Source organism: Macaca fascicularis, chromosome 16 (genome assembly GCF_037993035.2).
Source record: "Macaca fascicularis isolate 582-1 chromosome 16, T2T-MFA8v1.1".
NCBI classification, from domain to species: Eukaryota; Metazoa; Chordata; class Mammalia; order Primates; family Cercopithecidae; genus Macaca; species Macaca fascicularis.
Genome location: NC_088390.1, coordinates 10,857,377 through 10,877,468, shown reverse-complemented (window position 1 = coordinate 10,877,468; position 20,092 = coordinate 10,857,377). Strand labels below are relative to the sequence as shown.

The following is a 20,092-nucleotide window of genomic DNA, read 5'->3' as shown; positions in this document are numbered from 1 at the left end:
GGGGCCAGAGCCTCTTACTTGGGGTTCTGAAGTTCACAGGGAAGGAAAAGTCACGTATAATCAAAATCACTCTGAAAAATTCCTTGGGAAGACATTCTGTTGGAGGCCACATGACTTCTCTTAATGAGACCAGCATAGTTGTTTTGTTTTGTTTTAATTCTAGAAGCGGAACCGTTTTCTGTTTTCTTTGGGTACCAAATGCAATCATTGGCTTTCACTGAGTAGAAGCCACATTGTTTAAAATACGCAAATCTTAAAAAACCAGGATCACACTTAGGCCACAGCGCATGTTTACATCTAAGAGAGACTGAAGGAGCTGAGAGTGGCTGAGCAGCAGGTTCCGACCTTACATGTCACACTCACTCTAGGGAATTTCCCGCACTGTTTACGTCATCCTCTCTCCACACTTGGGCTGTCAGTCTGCAAGTTAAATGCATATATGATGGTTCTCCATATAGAGCCTTTGTTCGACCCAATTAGAGGTCATGCTGTTTGGCAGGATGACAATAGAATAAATCTGTGATCATAGGAGTAAGGGGTGAATTAAATGCAGTCCCCACGGATTACTTAGTAGTCACTAAATTAGCCTGCAGGAAGAAAAGGGAGGCCCACAGAGGAGGATTTCCTGGAATTTATCGTTGACCACCCAGCAACCACATTTAAGAAGTGAAACTGACAGGGCCACCTAGACAGTGCATGTGGAAACTGCAGGGCAATCCCTCCAGGGCAAGGCTTGCTCCGTACCTAAGCATCTATGAGGACACCACTCAGAGACTCCTTATAGTACAGAATTAGAGGACACGAGCCCTGAAACCATCTTGTTTTTGTTTTTGTGTTTTTGAGAAGGAGTTTCATTCTTTCACCCAGGCTGGAGGACAGTGGCACAATCCTGGCTCACTGCAACCTCCGCCTTCTGGTTTCAAATGATTCTCCTGCCTCAGTTACCTGAGTAGCTGGGATTACAGGCGCCCGCCACCACGCCCGGCTTATTTTTGTATTTTTAATAGAGACAGGGTTTCACCATGTTGGCCAGACTGGTCTCGAACTCCTGACCTCGTGATCCGCCCGCCTCGGCCTCCCAAAGTGCTGGGATTACATCTTAAAAACCACAGAGCCATGCTCCTCCAACTGTATGCATATCACCTGGGGATCTTGATAACTGCACATTCACTGTGGCTCAAGCTTGTCATCCCAGCACTTTGGGAGGCCAATGTGGGTGGATCACTTGAGTCCAGGAGTTTGAAACCAGCATGGGCAACATGATGAAACTCATGGTGGCACATGCCTGTAATCCCAGCTACTTGGGAGGCTGAGGCAGAAGGATCACTGGAGCCTGGGGTAGTTGAGGCTGCAGTGAGCCATGATTGTGCCACTGCACTCCACCCGGGTGACAGAGTGAGATCCTGTCTCAAAAAAATAAATAAATAAATAAATTACAGATTCAGATTCATTAGGTCTGGGGAGGGGCCTGAGACTCCACATTTCTAACAAGCTCCCAGGCCGTGCTGCTGCTACTGGTTCCTGAGACACTTTGAAGAGAGAGGCTCTCAAGCAACCCCATCATTTCAGGGGTAAGGAAACTGAAACCACAGGTAAAGCGGCTTCACCAAGTTCAAGCAACTGAAAAGTGACAGATCCAGGTCTGCAGCCCAGGTCTCCAGGCTGCCAGTCAAGGCCTCTTTCCTCTCCTTAAACGGCTGACCGGCTTCTCCCAAGCGCTGCTGAGCCTTAGGAGAACAGGCAAGCGAGCAGCTCAGCAGCTGTGGAACTGAGGCACACTCATACTGCAGGTGAGCCATGCACCTTCCCCCCTTGGGCCTCACCCTGACTGTGCCGAATGAGCAGGCCTCCACGCTGCTCTGTGTCACTTCAGATGCCACAGCACTGAGCCCATGGGTGCCCCTCAAGCAGAGCAGGGAGGGAGGAGGAAATAGGTGGGCGCACAATGCCACCAGGCAGGGCCACATTGAGCCGGACTATGTCTGATCTGGACTCGTTCTCCCAGAAGGCTCTCCACCAAAGGGGCTGGGCATGGGGAGCCTCCTACTGTTCCCCCGGCCCACCTCATGGCCCCTCCTCCTGTTCATTCCCTCTGGAGGCAATTGGGCCTTTTCAGTGACCTGAACTCTGTCCATCCTGCCACTTACAGGCTGAGTGACTATAGGTAGCCCTCTCGTATTAGGAGGTAATAATAATGACATTACAATCACAAGTGATTCAGCACCGGTCTTCAGGACTTCTGCGGCCTCCTAAATTGGCAAATACCTTAGAAGGTATCATGCCTCACGCCTGTAATCCCAGCACCTTGAGAGGCCTAGGCAGGTGGTCAGGAGTTCGGTCAGGAGAACTCCTGAGGTCGGGAGTTCGAGACCAGCCTGACCAACATGGTGAAACCCCTTCTCTACTAAAAATACAAAATTAGCCAGGTATAGTGGCTCATGCCTGTAATCCCAGCTACTCAGGAGGTTGAGGCAGGAGAATCGCTTGAACCCAGGAGGTGGAGGTTGCGGTGAGCCGAGATCGTGCCATTGCACTCCAACAGCAAAACTCCATCTCAAAAAAAAAAGAGAGAAAAGAAATCAAAATGTAGAGCTGTACATCTTAGGCCATCTCCTCCTGATTCTAGGGCTATAAACCTGGTATTTTCAAAGCTATTTAAAGTAAGGTCTGCCATAATGATCAAGTCCACATTTCTCACAACCTCATCGCCATGGCTTATTGCAGGACCACAGGACCCAAGAAACCAGGGGAAGGCGGTCACAATAGGTGGAAGGGCAGCCCACCCCCCAGTCAGTAGCCTCGAAGCCCCTCAGACTGAAATTACTCATCTCTCAGTGAAATTACAGTACGGTGGAGGAAGGGGAGCTTATCCTGGCTGGATCACAAGCTGACCATCACCGTTGAGGCAGGCTCAGAAATGTATTTGCATAAAGGATCGAAGAGCCTCCTGGGTAAAAACAAACCCTAAGGGTACAGGGAGTCTGGCCTAGTAGCAGAAACCTCACACAGGTATGTTCAGCTTCCTTTACCTTCCAGCTATGTTTGTTCTCAGGGAAAAAGGGCTGCAAGAAGGCATAGACTGAACGGGGGTGGGCGAAACATACTCTATACGATACTGGGATATCATCTCAGCACTTGAAGGCATCCAACATACACTTGTGTTTGTTCCTGGTAGACACAGTAATAATCTGGCAGAAAAATAAAACAATAGGCGCCAACTAATAGCTGACTGAACTTGCTTAAGAGCTGAATCAGTTCTTCCAAGACTCCCAGAAGTTACTTGGTAGGGCAGGCACACAAGGGGAATAGGTGCCAGCCAGGAAAACAAGGATGACGAAAAAACCCACCCCTTATCAGGGGTATTGGGAAGAAAGGCTCAGAAACCAGAAGCTGAATATGAACCTGGGAATGCCCAAAGCTTTGCTGTGTGAGCCAGTGCTATGCACAGATCCAAGGACTAAACAAAGGGAATGGCCAGGAGCAGGTGCCTCTGACTTTACAGCAGCCACATGGTCGCAGGCTTCCATGCATTCCTTTATTCAACAGATGGTCACCTCAGACCTCATTCCAGCCTGGGTCCCAAAGACTGACTCAACCGGAACGTGGAAGGTTCCTTAGCATTTGACGATGGTAACTTTTAGAAAAGGAAGAGAGAAGTAAGGTGCAGATTCCCACTGGGGCCACCCTGCCATCAGACATCTCTGCCACACCCCATACTGCACTGGTCTGTGTGTACCCAAATCCCCCAAGCCATTATTTGCATGCCATTTCTACACACTATTTTATAAGTTAACACCTTAAATGCCAAATGTGGCCCAGCTCTGCTTTCCAAGTGTAGGCACCCAGTTTACTATTATCTCTTTCTTTCCTTTCCTTTCTTGTTTCTCTTTCTTCAAACTGGCTGCTCCTGCACCAGCCCCAGCCCTCGAGAACAACTCCTACCAATTTCACCTACTTCACTTCCAGCCAAAGCCACAGGCTTATCCCACGGTGAAAAGGACAGAGGCCCTCCACCAACGCTTTTTTTGTGTGTTGGGCATATACCCAACACACACAGCCTCAGGTTGGATGTCCTCTCGCCCCTGACTCCATCTTTCTGACTAATCCCCTCCACCCCGCATCAATCTGGGACTCTGTGGCCCTCCTTTCCCAAGTTCACATCTACCTCCCTAGCTGCAGCTATTCAGAATCTGAACTCTGACCCCTGCCCAGAACCTCTCACTCTAAAGAAGAGTCCAAGGCTACAACCTAATGCTAGGCCTCTGTAGCTCCCTGTGAACAACAGAGCAGTGATTCTCAAAGCGCTGTCCCTGGACCAGTAGCCTCAGTCTCCCTTAGGAGCTTGTTAGAAATGCAAAGACTTTAGCACTCGGTAGGGTAACCAACTCATCCCAGTCTCCCCAGGGCTTTCTTGGTGTCAGTACTGAAAATTCCACATCCTGAGAACCCTGATCAGTCCTGGGCAAGCCAGGCTGGCAGGTCATCCTAACTTTATCCTGGACCTGCTAAAGGAGCAGCTCCGGGGGTGGGGGTCAGCCATGGGTATTCAACAAGCCCTCCAGGGGATTCTGATGCCCGCTCAGGTCTTAGAACTTCACCTTACAGGGTTTTTGATGCTGAACTTGTGCCTGCCTGAGGGCTGCCCTCTGGGTAAACCCCTCTTGTCCATCTTCTCTTTGGGCACAGGAAAACAAACCTTGTCACTTGGAGTCCTCCCAGACTGCACTAGCCCCAAGCAGCTCTATCAGCTGTGAAGAATCTCAAGTCCTGTCCAGCTCATACCTTCTTAAGTCACCTGCAATGGGTGTCCTCACCAGCTAGGGGGGTGAACTCATTTCTCCTCCCATCTGTTTCACATTTCAATTTTCAAGAAAATCGAGTTCCCCTTTGTTTGGGAGAAAAGTCACGTGGGATGGGGGAGCTTGCTGGGCCTGGTGTACAAAAAAGGAGGGAAGAGGAAGGAGAGGGGTCTGGGTCGGGTGGGGGAAGCGTGAAAGGTATTGAGGGAATGACATTGATGAAGGGAGGATTGAAAGAAGGCTGGGATGGAGAACAGTGGTGGCAAAGCCATGAAAGAGAGAAAGTGAGATGGGAGTAAATGGGAAAAGGTGTGTTTCCAGTGGACCAGCCACGGCAGCAGCCCCTGGGACCTTGTGAGACATACACACTTTCAGTCTCACCTCAGACCTACTTAATCACAAACTCTGGGACGGGTCCCTGTGTCTGCATTTTAAGAAGTCTTCCCGGCCGGGCGCGGTGGTTCATGCCGGTAATCCCAGCACTTTGGGAGGCTGACATGGGCGGATCACGAGGTCAGGAGATTGAGACCATCCTGGCTAACATGGTTAAACCCCACTTCTACTAAAAATACAAAAAATTAGCTGGGTGTGGTGGTGCATGCCTGTAATCCCAGTTACTCGGGAGGCTGAGGCAGGAGAATCGCTTGAACCCGGGAGACAGAGGTTGCAGTGAGCCGAGATCGCACCACTGCACTCCAGCCGGGGTGACAGAGTGAGACACCTTCTCAAAAAAAAAAAAAAAAAAAAAAGGCCGGGCGCGGTGGCTCAAGCCTGTAATCCCAGCACTTTGGGAGGCCGAGACGGGCGGATCACGAGGTCAGAAGATCGAGACCATCCTGGCTAACACAGTGAAACCCCGTCTCTACTAAAAAAAACAAAAAACTAGCCGGGCGGGGTGGCGGGCGCCTGTAGTCCCAGCTCCTCGGGAGGCTGAGGCAGGAGAATGGCGTAAACCCAGGAGGCGGAGCTTGCAATGAGCTGAGATCCGGCCACTGCACTCCAGCCTGGGCGACAGAGCGAGACTCCGTCTCAAAAAAAAAAAAAAAAAAAAAAAGGCTTCCCAGTGATTCTGATGCCAGCTACGGTTTGAAGACTGCTGGGCAGAACAACTGTATTTCTTTAAGCAAGCATCCTGCTCCCCTTAAGGCTACGTTTTCTCCTTGTTTTCAAATTTCTGCCTGGTCATAGTGGCTCAGGAGAGAGAGATGGATTCTCCTAATGCGGGCTCTCTCAAATAACACCTCTTGTCACTGGCCTAAAGACTTCCTGAGTCACACATGGGGACAAATGACTGTGACATCTGCTTTTCCCTCCATGGCTCTCGCTGTGCCATTGGTCCCACCAGCCTAGGGCAGCTCTAGACTGGGGTGGCTCTGGTGCTGTGTCATTTCCAAATCTAGTCAATATCAAAACCTTCCTTTATAGTTTTATCTCCTGTCTCCCTTGTCTTGACATAAGTTGTCTGCCAACTGTAATCATTAAGGAATAATTAATTCATTTCCCCATGATTTATTAATCAAACATATCCATAACCCCATACCTGGGTATACAAAAAGCATCAAACTGATGTATTATGATTTCCATTAGCGTTTTTGAAACATTTAAAACTATCCATTGCAATTTCCATAAACCCTGGGGATCTGGGAAGAACCAACGAAACCAGAGATCTAGATCTCAAAGGCCTGTGTGAACAGAGGTAGCAAAAGAGGCAATCACTTAAACGCCTATTGGCTCTTGTCACTCTCCCCAACCCTCAGCTACTCAGGACTTTGTCCCCTTTCATAAACGCCACCCCTTCCCTTCTCTGGGAATCTCCAAATGGCATCTCATGTGGGCTCACAAACACAGCCAGTACCAATTCAGTGCGGTCTGTGGGCTGGCTGCTGCTTTGCCTGTTCCCGGCTGCTCAGTCTTTCTCAACCTGGCAGCCCCTACTAGACCCCACCTCCACCTCCTGCAAAATAGGGCTTCACTCTTCACCATTACATCCACCAGAAAATGCCAGACTGCATGGCAGTGTGGCAGAGTAGGGAGGCACCTTACCTTTTACCTTTTACTCCATTATACGCTTGTGCTTGCTCACTGTGTTTTAAATGTCCTCAGATCTTCAAGTATAATGGCATCGTTCTACCTGTGCCCAAGTGATCCCCTCTGTCACAGCAATCTCAGAGTCATGCTACTTGGGCCGCAGTATAATGCAAGTGCTAAAAAATTATATTTCCCATGTCCACCCCCAGGGCCCAGCTCACACAGGAATTCATGGCAGAGTGGAGCTGGGAGGCAGATGGAGCGATGGAGACCACATGCTCAGGATCCCTCTTCCCCTCCCATGACGAAGGCTTTGCCCCTGCTTCCAGCGGGAGGGGCCAGCCCTCTCCTTGCTTGGGATACTTGTCAACCAACACATGTTAACGACAGAGGAGAGAAGAATCAAGACCTAGGGATGGAGCTGGGAGAGGCCGGCCTCGAACAAGGAATATCTTGAAAGCTTATTTTTATCATTAAAGTGTGTATGAATGTCACCTTTTACTCCATTATACACTTGTGCTTGTTCACTGTGTTTTAAACGTCCTCAGATCTTCAAGTATAATGACATCGTTCTACCTGTGGGTTTAACTTTCCTCCAGCCCAAAGATGTGGACCCCAGACAACCACACAGCATAGCTAAGAAGGAATTCTCATGGCTGGCAGCAATTCTGTGTCATAGACTGGGAGGCTCTTGATGAATAAGTTTCAAATTAATCAGGGCTCCAGATCAAGAGGCACTACTCTTTATTTTGTTTTGTTTTGTTTTGTTTTTGAGACAGAGTCTCGCTCTGTCACCCAGGCTGGAGTGCAGTGGCGTGATCTCGGCTCACCGTAACCTCCACCTCCCAGATTCAAGCAATTCTCCTGCCTCAGCCTCTCGAGTAGCTGGGATTACAGGCACCTGCCACCACGCCCAGCTAATTTTTGTAATTTTGGTAGAGGAGGGGTTTCATCATGCTGGTCAGGCTGGTCTTGAACTCCTGACCTCAGGTGATCCACCCACTTCGGCCTCCCAAAGTGCTGGGATTACAAGCGTGAGCCACAGCGCCGAGCGGAGGCACCACTCTTATGCAAGCTTCATGTGAGAAAGCTGAGATGTACAATGACTCTGGGGTGTAAAATGACTCACCCGAGGCCACAGGGCCTGGACCGGAACCCACACCTTCTGGCTCCTGACCTACTGCTCTTTCTGCCATTCCATTCTGTCCCTCTGAGCGAAAGCAAAAGTTTGGTGGTGAAACAAGGACCCCCTCTACCACTAAGCCAGAGCACCTGGTCAGCACAAGAGGGAAATGAGGCTGTGTGCCTGGGCAGCCTCTGTGTACCTCTTCTATGGAATGGGAACATTGATGCCAGAACTATAGAATCCAGAGGATGGCTGTGAGATGTCTGCTGGGTAATAACAGTCATACAAAGCTTTGGAAACATATAAGTATGGAACAACATGGGTTGTGGCTCTTGATTGCCCTGCTGGGAAGGCTTGGGTGAAGCTTTGCTCATTCCAAACTTCTCCTTCCTCTTGCCCTGCTTACTGCATTTCAGCAAACACACAGGGTGGAGCATGGGGAGCTCAGGGAAACCAACTCTGTAACAAGGAGGGTAAACACCTGGTCCATGAACCAGAGCCACTTCCACACACTCCAATGCCAATGTAAGGCATCAACATAGGATCTTATAACTGTACTTCTGGGCACCAGCATGGTCTCCATCCATGACTGCAGAAGCCACCACCAGGCCATTGAAATTGGCTCCAGAGGCCAGGCACGATGGCTCATGCCTGTAATCCCAGCACTGGGAGGCCGAGGCAGGTGGATCACCTGAGGTCAGGAGTTCGAGACCAGCCAGACCAACATGGAGAAACTCCGTCTCTACTAAAAATACAAACTTAGCCAGGTGTGGTGGCCCATGTCTGTAATCCCAGCTACTCAGGAAAGCTGAGGCAGAAGAATCGCTTGAACCCAGGAGGCGAAGGTTGCCGTGAGCTGAGATCGCATCATTGTACTCCAGCCCGGGCAACAAGAGCAAAACTCTGTTTCAAAAAAAAAAAAAAAGAAAGAAATTGGCTCCAGAGATAAAATCATTTGTCATTGCTATTTCTTAGAGTTCATAAAAGCCAATTCTCAGGGGTCAATTATGCAGGTGAACTTAGACCAGCTGCCATAGCGAGGGAACACGTACCTACAAATCACTCCTCCCACGTCCTATATTGCAAGTGATTCAAACTGGAAAGAGCCCTGATTAGTTCAAAGCTTATTAATTAATGTAGTCCTACATTCCAGGCATAAGGCTGGTATTTGTGCTGTCCTTCATTCCAACTTCTTCTTGATCTACCTTACATGGTGAAAGTCTTCATGCTTTTTATGCATAACTTTTGAAATGGGCTTGGTAGACCCTATATTAAAGGAAAAAGGAAAAAAAAAAAACCATTTTCCCCATAAGCCAAAGAGGCTTAAAAAGAGAACTCAACTCAGAGAAGGTCTAGAGATGGAATTAAAGGGTAAAAGCACGAAAGGGTAATTAAAGAGGTGGATTGTTTGAAATGGGAAGTTAAATGCTTCAAACCTGAACCAAACAGGTAAGTTGAGTGGCTCAGGGTTGTGTGACCGTAACTTACCTTATCTATAAATAGATCCTACTCTGTATTATAAATAGCTTTACACTTGAAGAGCTTCTGAATGTGCCGTACTAGAGCAGATAGGACTGGGGGTCAAACGGAGGGACGTGGCAAAGGAACCAGATCATAAATCCAGAGTCCTACCCTCCCTCCATACATAGACATACTTCCAATTTCCTAAATGTTGAAGGGAGAATAAGAGGCATGTAAGAGGCATCAGTGGGACTCCAGCAACAGGGGATTTAATTTGGAGTGTAGTGAGGACTTAGCATAACATAAAACCCCATAGTTTGGAGGAGATCTCCACAAAGTTAAAAGATAATAACTGATGTGTCCCTCTTGCAAAGTGTAACGCAGTTTCCCCTCATTAATGCAAACACACACACATACATACACACACACACACACCCCTGTGGTTCCTCTCCCCTTGCTGGTAACCCTCCACCTTGATATCAGAGTCAACTGAGGAAAGAAAATGCTTTGTACTAGAAGTCAGACCCGGGTTTCTGTTTCAGTTCTGTAACCTGCTGGCCAAATGAACTTGTCACTATACCTTCCTCCAAGACTCCAATTTCATCTGTAAAATGGGCTCTTATAACTCTCAAGTGATACAATACATACAATAATAACTAACCTCTACTGAGGGCTTACCATGTGCCAACGTAATTTCTTCTTTAGCGTAACCTTACTTGTCACCAACTGTAATCTCAGATAAATTTCTTAACTTCTCTGGGTTATCTTTTTATGATAGATGAGAGATTACAGTAGTGACAAGTAGAGATGGAACTGGAACCACTCAATCCGACTCCAGAGCACTTTGAAATCTATAAAGAAGACTACAGTTGTAGGTCAAAGATGGAAGGATGTCTGAAGTCAGCACTTCTGAAATTGTGGTCAGAGTACCTCACTGAAATGCAGATTATTTTCTCCCTCTCCAGACACCGTATTTCTGTGTGGGAGCATCTGCATTTTAATAAGCTTCATCAAATGATTCTTATATAGAGCAACTCCAGAACTTCTGAATTATGATCAGACCCTAAAGATCCACTTCTGGCTAAGATGAAATAACAAGGACTAGATTTATGCTCCTGCCTGAAATAACAAAAAGTAAATTAACAAACAAGACATATAAAATGATAGTTTACAAGAGTGTGGAGGCCAGGCGCAGTGGCTCAAGCCTGTAATCCCAGCACTTTGGGAGGCCAAGGCAGGCAGATCACCTGAGGTTGGGAGTTTAAGACCAGCCTGACCAACATGGAGAAACCCCATCTCTACTAAAAATACAAAATTAGCTGGGTATGGTGGCACATGCCTGTTATTCCAGCTACTCGGGAGGCTGAGGCAGGAGAATCACTTGAACCTAGGAGGTGGAGGTTGCAGTGAGCCGAGATCACGCCATTGCACTCCAGCCTGGGCAACAAGAGTGAAACTCTGTCTCAAAAAAAAAAAAAAAAAGTGGACATCAGGCAATGAAATAGAATGATAAACGAAAGATGGGGAAAAAAGAGATTAGCCCAACCATTGCCCCAGCTTACAGCATTAGAGAGTTTCCAGACCATGGTACAAGGAAGGGGAACATAGATGGAGGCTGGAAGACTCCTCAAGTTAAGAAGGAAGTGATAGTCCAGAGAGAAAAAGTCAGCTATGGTCTGAAGGGCAAAGTGTCAGATAGGAGGAGAGAGCTGCACAGAGAGAAATCTGCAGAGAATCCCAAAAGACTATTCAGCAGAGTAATGACTGGCATGTGCGTGTGAGGAAACTATCCAAGGCTGGGAAAAGAACCATGGAAACGATTGGAGGGGAGAGTGGAAGGTGTTCAGCAGGAGTCGGAAGGATGCCTGGTCCAACAAAACACTATAAAAATCCGTGTGATTTATACATTAAGTGAAGTACTCAGTACTTAGTAGTGCAGAATAATTACCCTTAGACTAAATGCTACTCTAGTGTTGCAGAACAAGTCTAAAAACAACTCCCCACCCAAAGGATTAAACTATTTCCAAGTAATTTAACTGTGTCCCAGGACAAAGCTCCAAGATGTTTATAGAAACACAAAAATACCTAGCATTACTAAACAAGGTAAATTCACAATGTCTGGCACCCAAAAAAAGATTACCAGGCATGCAAAGAAGCAAGAACATGTGACCCATAATGAGAAGGAAAATCAACCACAAGAACTTGAAGCAAACTATACTAAGGTACATCATAATGAAATTGTCCAAAACAAATAAAGGGAGAAACTTGAAAGCATCCGAGAAAGAGAGAAAGACATGCTACAGAGGAACACAGATAAGAATGGCAATGTATTTCTCATCAAAAACAATGTCAACAAGAAGACAATGTAGCAATTATCTTTAAAGTACTGGGGAAAAAAATGACAACCAAAATTTCTTTACCCAGCAAAAATATTTTCCAAAACCAAAGGCAAAATAAAGATTTCTCAGATATTCAAAAACTAGAACAATTCATCACCAGCGGCCCCACACTACAGAAAATAATAAAGGAATTTCCTCTGGCAGAAGTAAAATTACAGATAGAGATACAGATGAACACAAAGTAATGAAGAATAGCCAAAGGGTAACTTCTTGGGTAAATATATAAGATTTTTCCTTATTATTTAAATCCTTTTAAAAGATAAGTAGATGTTTAAACAAAAATAAGAATAGTATATTGTGGTACTTATAATATATGCATAAACCCTTCTATATCTAAGTGAAAACTAAATGACACACTTTTATGAATTCATGAGTCAAAGAAGAAATAAATAAGAAATTAGAGGAATTGGAAAGTATTTTGAATTAAATAAAAATGATACATAGCTAATCAAAAGTTGTGGGATGCAGCTAAAGCAATACTTAGAGGGAATTTATAGTTTGAAATGCTTATTTAGAAAATAATTTCTTGAAGCAACAACCTAGAATTCCATCTTTTAAAAAATCAGCAAAATTAGTGCAAAAGAAACCCAAATGAAACAGAAGCATGGAAATCAGATCAGAGCAAAGACCAATAAAATAGTCAATTAAAAAAAAAAATAGAAGAAATCAGTGAAACCCAAAGCTGGTTCTTTGGTAAGTAAAATTTGTAAACCACTAGCCAAACTGATTAGAAAGAAAAGGAGACACAAATTACCAATATTAAAAATGAGAAAGGTGACATACTGAAGATTCTGCGAATAGTAAAAGATACTAAATGAATATTATGAATAATTTCATGCCAATACATTAGACAAATTAAATGAAATAGACAAATTATCTGGAAAACACAAACTATAAATGCTTATTCAGGAAGAAATAGGTAACTATCAATAGCAACTGTCAATAATAGTAACTAACTATTGATGGTTATCTATTGACGATAGTAACTATTGATAATTGATACCAGAATAGCTCTCTATGTATTAAATAAATTGAATTTGCAGTTTAAAGACTTCTGAAAAAGAAAAGTTCTTTACACTGAAAACTATAAAACAGTGCTGAGAGAAGTTAAAGAAAATCTAAATAAATGCAGAGATATAGGATATTCATGTGTCAGAAGATTTAATATTTTTAAGATGTAATTCTCTCCAAATTGATATATAGATTCAAATAATTCCAATAAAAATCTCAGCAGGGTTTTTTAAATAAATTGACAAGTTCATTCTAAAATTCACATGGAAATACAAAAACTAGTACTACCTGATTTCATGACTCATTATAAAGCTGTATTAAACAGGATCATATGATATTGGCATTAAGAAAGAAAATTAGATTAATTTGACAGAATAAACAGTCCAACAATAGATCTACACATATTTGGAAAACTGATTTTTTACAAAGATGCAAAAGTAATTCAGTCCAAAAAGATAGTCCTTTCAGTAATTGATATTGAAATAAGTAGATATCTACAATTTTTTTTTTTTTTTTTTTTTTGAGATGGAGTCTCGCTCTGTTGCCCAGGCTGGAGTGCGGTGGCACGATCTCGTCTCACTGCAAGCTCCGCCTCCCGGGTTCACTCCATTCTCCTGCCTCAGCCTCCCGAGTAGCTGGGACTACAGGCGCCCGCCACGACGCCCGGCTAATTTTTTGTAATTTTAGTAGAGACGGGGTTTCACCGTGTTAGCTAGGATGGTCTTGATCTCCTGACCTCGTGATCCACCCGCCTCGGCCTCCCAAAGTGTTGGGATTACAGGCGTTAGCCACCGCGCCCGGCCGATATCTACATTTTTAAAAGCAAACTTTGATTTATACCTAACACCAAATACAAAAATCAACTCAAAATGAATCACACACCTAAATGTAAAACCAAAAATATGAAACTTCTAAAAGAATAGCAGAAAATCTTTGTGAACTGGGGTTAGACAAAAAGTGGTTGAATATGCCATCCAAAGCATAATCCATAAGAGAAAAAAATGATGAATTTGACTTCATCAAAATTAAAATTGCATTTAAAGTGTCTCTGTTAAGAGAATTAAAAAGACAAGGTACAGAGAGAAAATTGTGCAAATTACATGTCTGATAAAGGACTTGTGTCTAGAATATATAAAATATTCTCAAAGTGTAACAAGAAAAAAGTAAGCAACTGAAAATAAGTAAAAGACAGACACTTAACCAAAAAGAAAATATGCAAGAGAAATAAGCACACTGAAAGATGTCCAAGGATGTGGAATGACTAGTGCTTTCATGCATTACTGAGGGGGCTATATCATGGTACAATTACTTTGGAAAGGGGTTCGGCAGTTCCTTAAGTTACACAAGTATGTACCATGTAATCCAGCCATTCCAGTCCTACATGTTAATATTTACCCAAGGGAAAGAAATATACAAGGGAAAAGAAAGTACACATCCATACAAAAACTTGTTCACCATATTTAGAGCAGATTTATTTGTAATAGCTAAAAATTGAAAACAACTCAAATGTCCATCAATCCATCAACAAGTGAATAGATATAAAGATTGTTTTATATCTGTACAATGGAATACAACACAGCAATAAAAAGAAATGAAGTATGGCTACAGGCACCAACAAGTAATAACACTGAGCAAAAGGCATCAGATGCAAAAGAATACATACTGTGTGATTCCCTCTATATAAAACTCTAGCTGGGCATGGTGGCTCACGCCTGTAATCCCAGCAATTTGGGAGGCCAAGGTGGGTGGATCACCTGAGGCCAGGAGTTCGAGACCAGCCTGGCTAACATAGTGAAACATGTTATTATCAAAAATACAAAAAATTTGCTGGGCATGGTGGTGGGTGCCTGCAATCCCAGCTACTCTGGAGGCTGAGGTGGAAAATTTGTTTGAACCTCAGAGGCAGAGGTTGTAGTGAGCCGGGATCGTGCCGCTGTACTCCAGCCTGTGCGACAGAGTGAGACTCCGTCTCAAAAAAAAAAAAAGAAAAGAAAGAGAAGACTGGGCACAGTGGCGGCTCACACCTGTAATTCCAGCACTTTGGGAGGCTGAAGTGGGTAGATCACTGGAGCTCAGGAGTTTGAGCCCAACGTGGGCAACATGGTAAAAACCCATCTCTACAAAAAAATACACAAATTAGCCAGGCCTGGCTGCATGCACCTCTAGTCTCAGCTGCTTGGGTGGCTGAGGTGGGAGAAGGATCACTTGAGCTGAGGAGGCCTAGGCTTCAGTGGATTATAATCACGCCACTGCACTCGAGCTTGGGTGGCAGGACAACACCGTGTCTCAAAAAAAAACAACAAAAAAGGAATGAAAGAGGAGATATCACTACAGATCCTGCATACCTGAAAAAGTAGTAAGATAATATGAAATACTGTGAAGAACTCTATGGACATCAATTTGATAATTTAGAGGAAATGAACTAACTCCTTAAAAGCCAAAAGTGACCACAACTCATCCAAGTTTAAATAGATTATGTGAATCATCTTTTTTTTTTTTTTTTAAATTAAATTTGTGGCTAAAAACTGCTTTAAAAGGAAATCCTGGGTCAGCTGTGGTGGCTCACGCCTGTAATCCCAGCACTTTGGGAGGCCGAGGTGGGAGGATCAGGAGGTCAAGAGATCGAGACTATCCTGGCCAAGATGGTGAAGCCCCGTCCCTAGTAAAAATAAAAACAATTAGCTGGGCATGGTGGCAGGCGCCTGTAATCCCAGCTACTTGGGAGGCTGAAGCAAGAGAATTGCTTGAACCCAGGAGGTGGAGGTTGCAGTGAGCTGAGATTGTGCCACTGCACTCCAGCCTGGGTGACAGAGCAAGATTCAGTCTCAAAAAAAAAAAAAGAAGAAAGCCTTACGCCTAGATTTTTACAGGCAAATTCTATCAAACATTTAAAGAATACTACAAATTTTACACCTCTTCCAGAAAATGACAAAGGAAAAAATATTCCCAAATCTTTTTATGAGACCAACATAAAAAGATACCAATGCCATACCTTATACCAATACCAGACAAAAACAGCATAATAAAAACCACAGACCAATAACATTCATGAGCACAGATGCAAAAACGATCACTAAAATATTAACAAATTGAATCCAATATACATAAGAAAAATCCATATCTGGATAAAAATGCCAGACAAAAACAGCATAAAAAAGTAATAGAACCACAGATCAATAGCATTCATGAACACAGGGGCAAACATCCTCAATATAAATATTAACGAATTGAATCCAACATTCATAAGAATAATCCACTATGACCAGGTGCAGTTTATCATAGGAATGCAAAGCTGCGTTAGAACAAAATTCTTAGACATGGCACTGAAAGAATGATCCATTTTTAAAATTTGATAGATTGGGCTTCATCAAAATTAAAAACGTTTTCTTTGCAAGAGATACTGTAAAGAGACGAAAAAACAAGTTACAGACAGGGAGAAGAAGATTTTTAAATCACATGTCTCAACAAAAGACTTACATCCAGCATATATAAAGAACTCTCAAGCTTGAGACCAGCCTGGCCAACATGGAGAAACCCCGTCTCTACCAAAAATACAAAAATTTAGCCAGACATGGTGGTGGATGCCTGTAATCCCAGCTACTCAGGAGGCTGAAGCAGGAGAATCACTTGAACCCAAGAGGCAAAGTTTGCAGTGAGCTGAGATTGCACCATTGCACTCCAGCCTGGGCAACAAGAGTGAAACTCTATCTCAAAAAAATAAAAGCAAAAAAATAAAGAAAGAACTCTCAGCATTCATTAATAAGAAAACAATGACAACAACAACAAAACAAGTTTAAAATGGGCAAAAGAGTTGAACAGACCTTTTAACAAAATGCACCATATGGAAGGTGAATATGTTTAACATCATTTGCCATTAGAGAAATGCAAATAAAAGCCACTCTGAGATACCATTCCATGCTTGTTAAAATAACTAAAATAGAAAATACTAGCAAGACGTGTGATCCAGTGTTGAGTAACCAGAATTCTCATTCACTACTGGTGGAAACAGAAAATGGTACAGCCACTCTGGAAACCAGTTTGACAACTTTTTATAAAGTTAAACAGACATATTCCTTACCAGATGACCCAGGACTTCCAGTCCTGCACATACACCCCAGACAAATGAAAAGTTATGTCCACACAAAAACACCAATGTGTTCTGCTCACAATTGCCGCAAACTGAAAACAATCCAATGTCCTTCAGTTGTGAATCAATAAATACACCGTGGTACATCCATACCATGAAATACTACTCAGCAAGGAAAATCAATGAGTTCTTGATACTTGCAACAACCTGGATGAATCTCAAAGGCGCTAAGATGAGCGTAAGAAGTCAGTTTCATACCGTACGATTACAGAACATGTTTGAAAAGACAAGTCTATGATGATGCAGAACCTCTCCATGCTTCCTGGGGCTGAGGGTTGGGGTGTGGATATGATCACAAAGGAATAGCAGGGGAGAGGTTTTTGGGGTGATGGAACTTCTCCGCATGCTGATTATAGTCATGTTTAAACATATCTATGCATGGATTACAAGTCATAGAACTATACATCCTCTGAAAGAATGTCAACTTTATTTGATGTTCATTTTTAAAATAAAATAAATTAAAAATTCAAGTTGTTTAGATTTTGTATTTCCTGAACTCTGCAAAAGGGTCTCTACACGTGGCCCACAGCGAACTGTCTTTGAAATATGCTTTGTCTCCCATCTATTTACACAGTCTGTTTGTAAACCTGTCTCACACTTCATTTTCAAATCCCTCTATCGGGTGCTAAGGGGGATTAGGGGACTAGGAGCCTCCCACAATCTCATCCCTTCATTCATTCTTTAATATTGACAACAGGCATGCCCAATGTCAAATGCAGTTTCCAGTTCCTCACTGTCAACTTTTCCAGCCTCCAGTGCTTTCCATATGGAGATCTGGAGCAGGTTACTGTCCCCAGCCTCCCCTTCTCTCCTGTATCCTCAGTCTGCACACGTTCAAAAAAATTCTTCTGGTGAAGCAGGACCTGCAGTGAGTGTGGTGGGACAGTGAGCTAAGTCAGCATCCTCTTCAGACAGCATAAGGATAGCAGGATTTAGAAATCCACCTTAATGTGGAATGCGTGCATCCAAATGAGTTCTTCAAACAGCCAAGCTGAGGCTGGGCGCAGTGGTTCACACCTGTAATCTCAGCACTTTGGAAGGCCAAGCGGGTGGATCACCTGAGATCAGGAGTTCGAGACCAGCCTGGCCAACACGGTGAAACCCTATCTCTACTAAAAATACAAAAATTAGCCAGGCATGGTGGTGGGTGCCTATAATCCCAGCTACTTGGGAGGCTGAGAGAGGAGAATCACTTGAACCCAGGAGGCGGAGGTTGCAGTGAGCTGAGGTCGCACCACTGCACTCCAGTCTGGATGATAGAGCGAGACTCCGTCTCAAGAAAAAAAAAAAAAAAAAAAAAGCTCTCCAAGGTGATTTTACTAGGCAGTCAGATTTAAGGAGCTTCCCTAGGTCAGAGGTCAGCAAAACTTTTCCATAAAAAGCTGCATATTAAACATTTTAAGCTGTGCAGGCCACATACAGTCTCTATCACTACTTCCTTTTTCTCCTTGTCCTCTTCCTCATTCTCTTCTTCTCCTCCTCCACCCCATCTTTCTTCTCCTTGTTCTTTTCTCTTTCTCCTTCTTCCTCTTTCACAATCTTTTTAAAAATGTTAAAATCTATTCTTATCTCATGGGCAGTACAAAAGCAGGCATAGTTTGCCAACCTCACCCTCAGTCAACAATTCTCTGCCATTAGTCTTTGGACCAGAGATGAGTAGACGTGGTGGCGAGCAAGTTAACAGGCTCTCAAAAACAAAAGCCCATGCCGGGTGCAGTGGCTCATGCCTGTAATCCCAGCACTTTGGGAGGCCAAGGTGGGCAGATCACCTGAGGTCAGGAGTTCCAGACGAGCCTGGCCAACATAGTGAAACCTGTCTGTACTAAAAATACAAAAAAATTCACTGGGCATGGTGGCACGGGCCTGTAGTCCCAGCTACTCGGGAGACTGAGGCAGGAGAATCGCTTGAACCTGGGAGGTGGAGGTTGTGCTGAGCCGAAATCGCACCACTATACTCCAGCCTGGGCAACAATGCCAGACTCCATCTAAAAAAAAAAAAAAAAAAAAAGTCCCTGATTTGTAACATCTGCTGATACCGTGGTGTAAATACTCCCACCGTGCTCGATTTCAAACTACCAATGTGTTCTTATTGGACACAGAGTTGGCAGAAAATGCTCAGAAACAGCTCTCACCAGCCAGTGCCAGCCGCCTCCAGCACGTCACTGTTTTGGAGTCACCTGGGAAGCTGATTAACAAGAAACTCCTGGAAATTCTGGTGCTGCCAAGTAGGGGAAACACTGTCCTTGGTGGTATGCGGAAAAAATAAATTGATATAATCATTCAACAAATGTTTGTACAAGGCACTCTGCTAAACTTTGGGGATCCAAAGGTGTATAACATACATCGCCAACTTCAAGGAGGGCATCGTCTGAAGGAGGAGACTTCACAAACAAACAGGTATCCACAGGATTAAAAGAGACTGTGACAAATAGGCTCAGACGCTGTGGCAGCCAAAAGGAGCGGCACTTACCTTGGGCTTGTGATCAGGGAAAGATTTGTTTAGGAAAATGGTCCACAACTTAGAAATAAGAAAAAAAAAAAAAAGATTGTGTGACCAACAATCCACGCTAGAGCATTCTATTTTATGAATTAATTATTTATTTATTTTGAGACAGAGTTTCGATCTTGTTGTTCAAGCTAGATCGCAATGGCGCGACCTCGGCTCACTGCAACCTCCACCTCCCAGGTTCAAGCGACTCTCCTGCCTCAGCCTCCCACGTAGCTGGGATTACAGGAACCCACCACCGTGCCAGGCTAATTTTCACATATTTAGTGGAGACGGAGTTTCACCATGTTGGCCGGGCTGGTCTGGAACTCCGGACCTCAGGTGATCCGCCCGCCTCGGCCTCCCAGAGTGCTGGGATTACAGGCGTGAGCCACCATGCCTGGCAAGCATTTTCTAAAAATCCCACCTGAGGGTCATCTATCTTTTATGCAATGTACCTTTATTTGATACATTCTTGGTAAGGGCCTAGACATAAACTAAAAAGTTAACTTGTATAAAATTGATAAAGGCCTTTTTTTTTTTTCTGTCCAAGAAAGAAGTGTAAAGATAAAAACTGACGCTGAGACTTTCTAATTCCAGTATCATTGCATTCTTTTTTTTTTTTTTTTTTTTTTT

General features: G+C 44.1%; 1 long non-coding RNA gene across 3 annotated transcripts in view; it reads right to left on the bottom strand.

Annotated features, from left to right (window-relative positions):
* The window catches only part of LOC102118019 (uncharacterized), a 300,399-nt gene that overhangs the window by 234,809 nt on the left and 45,498 nt on the right, over positions 1 to 20,092 (bottom strand). The window lies entirely within an intron of this gene.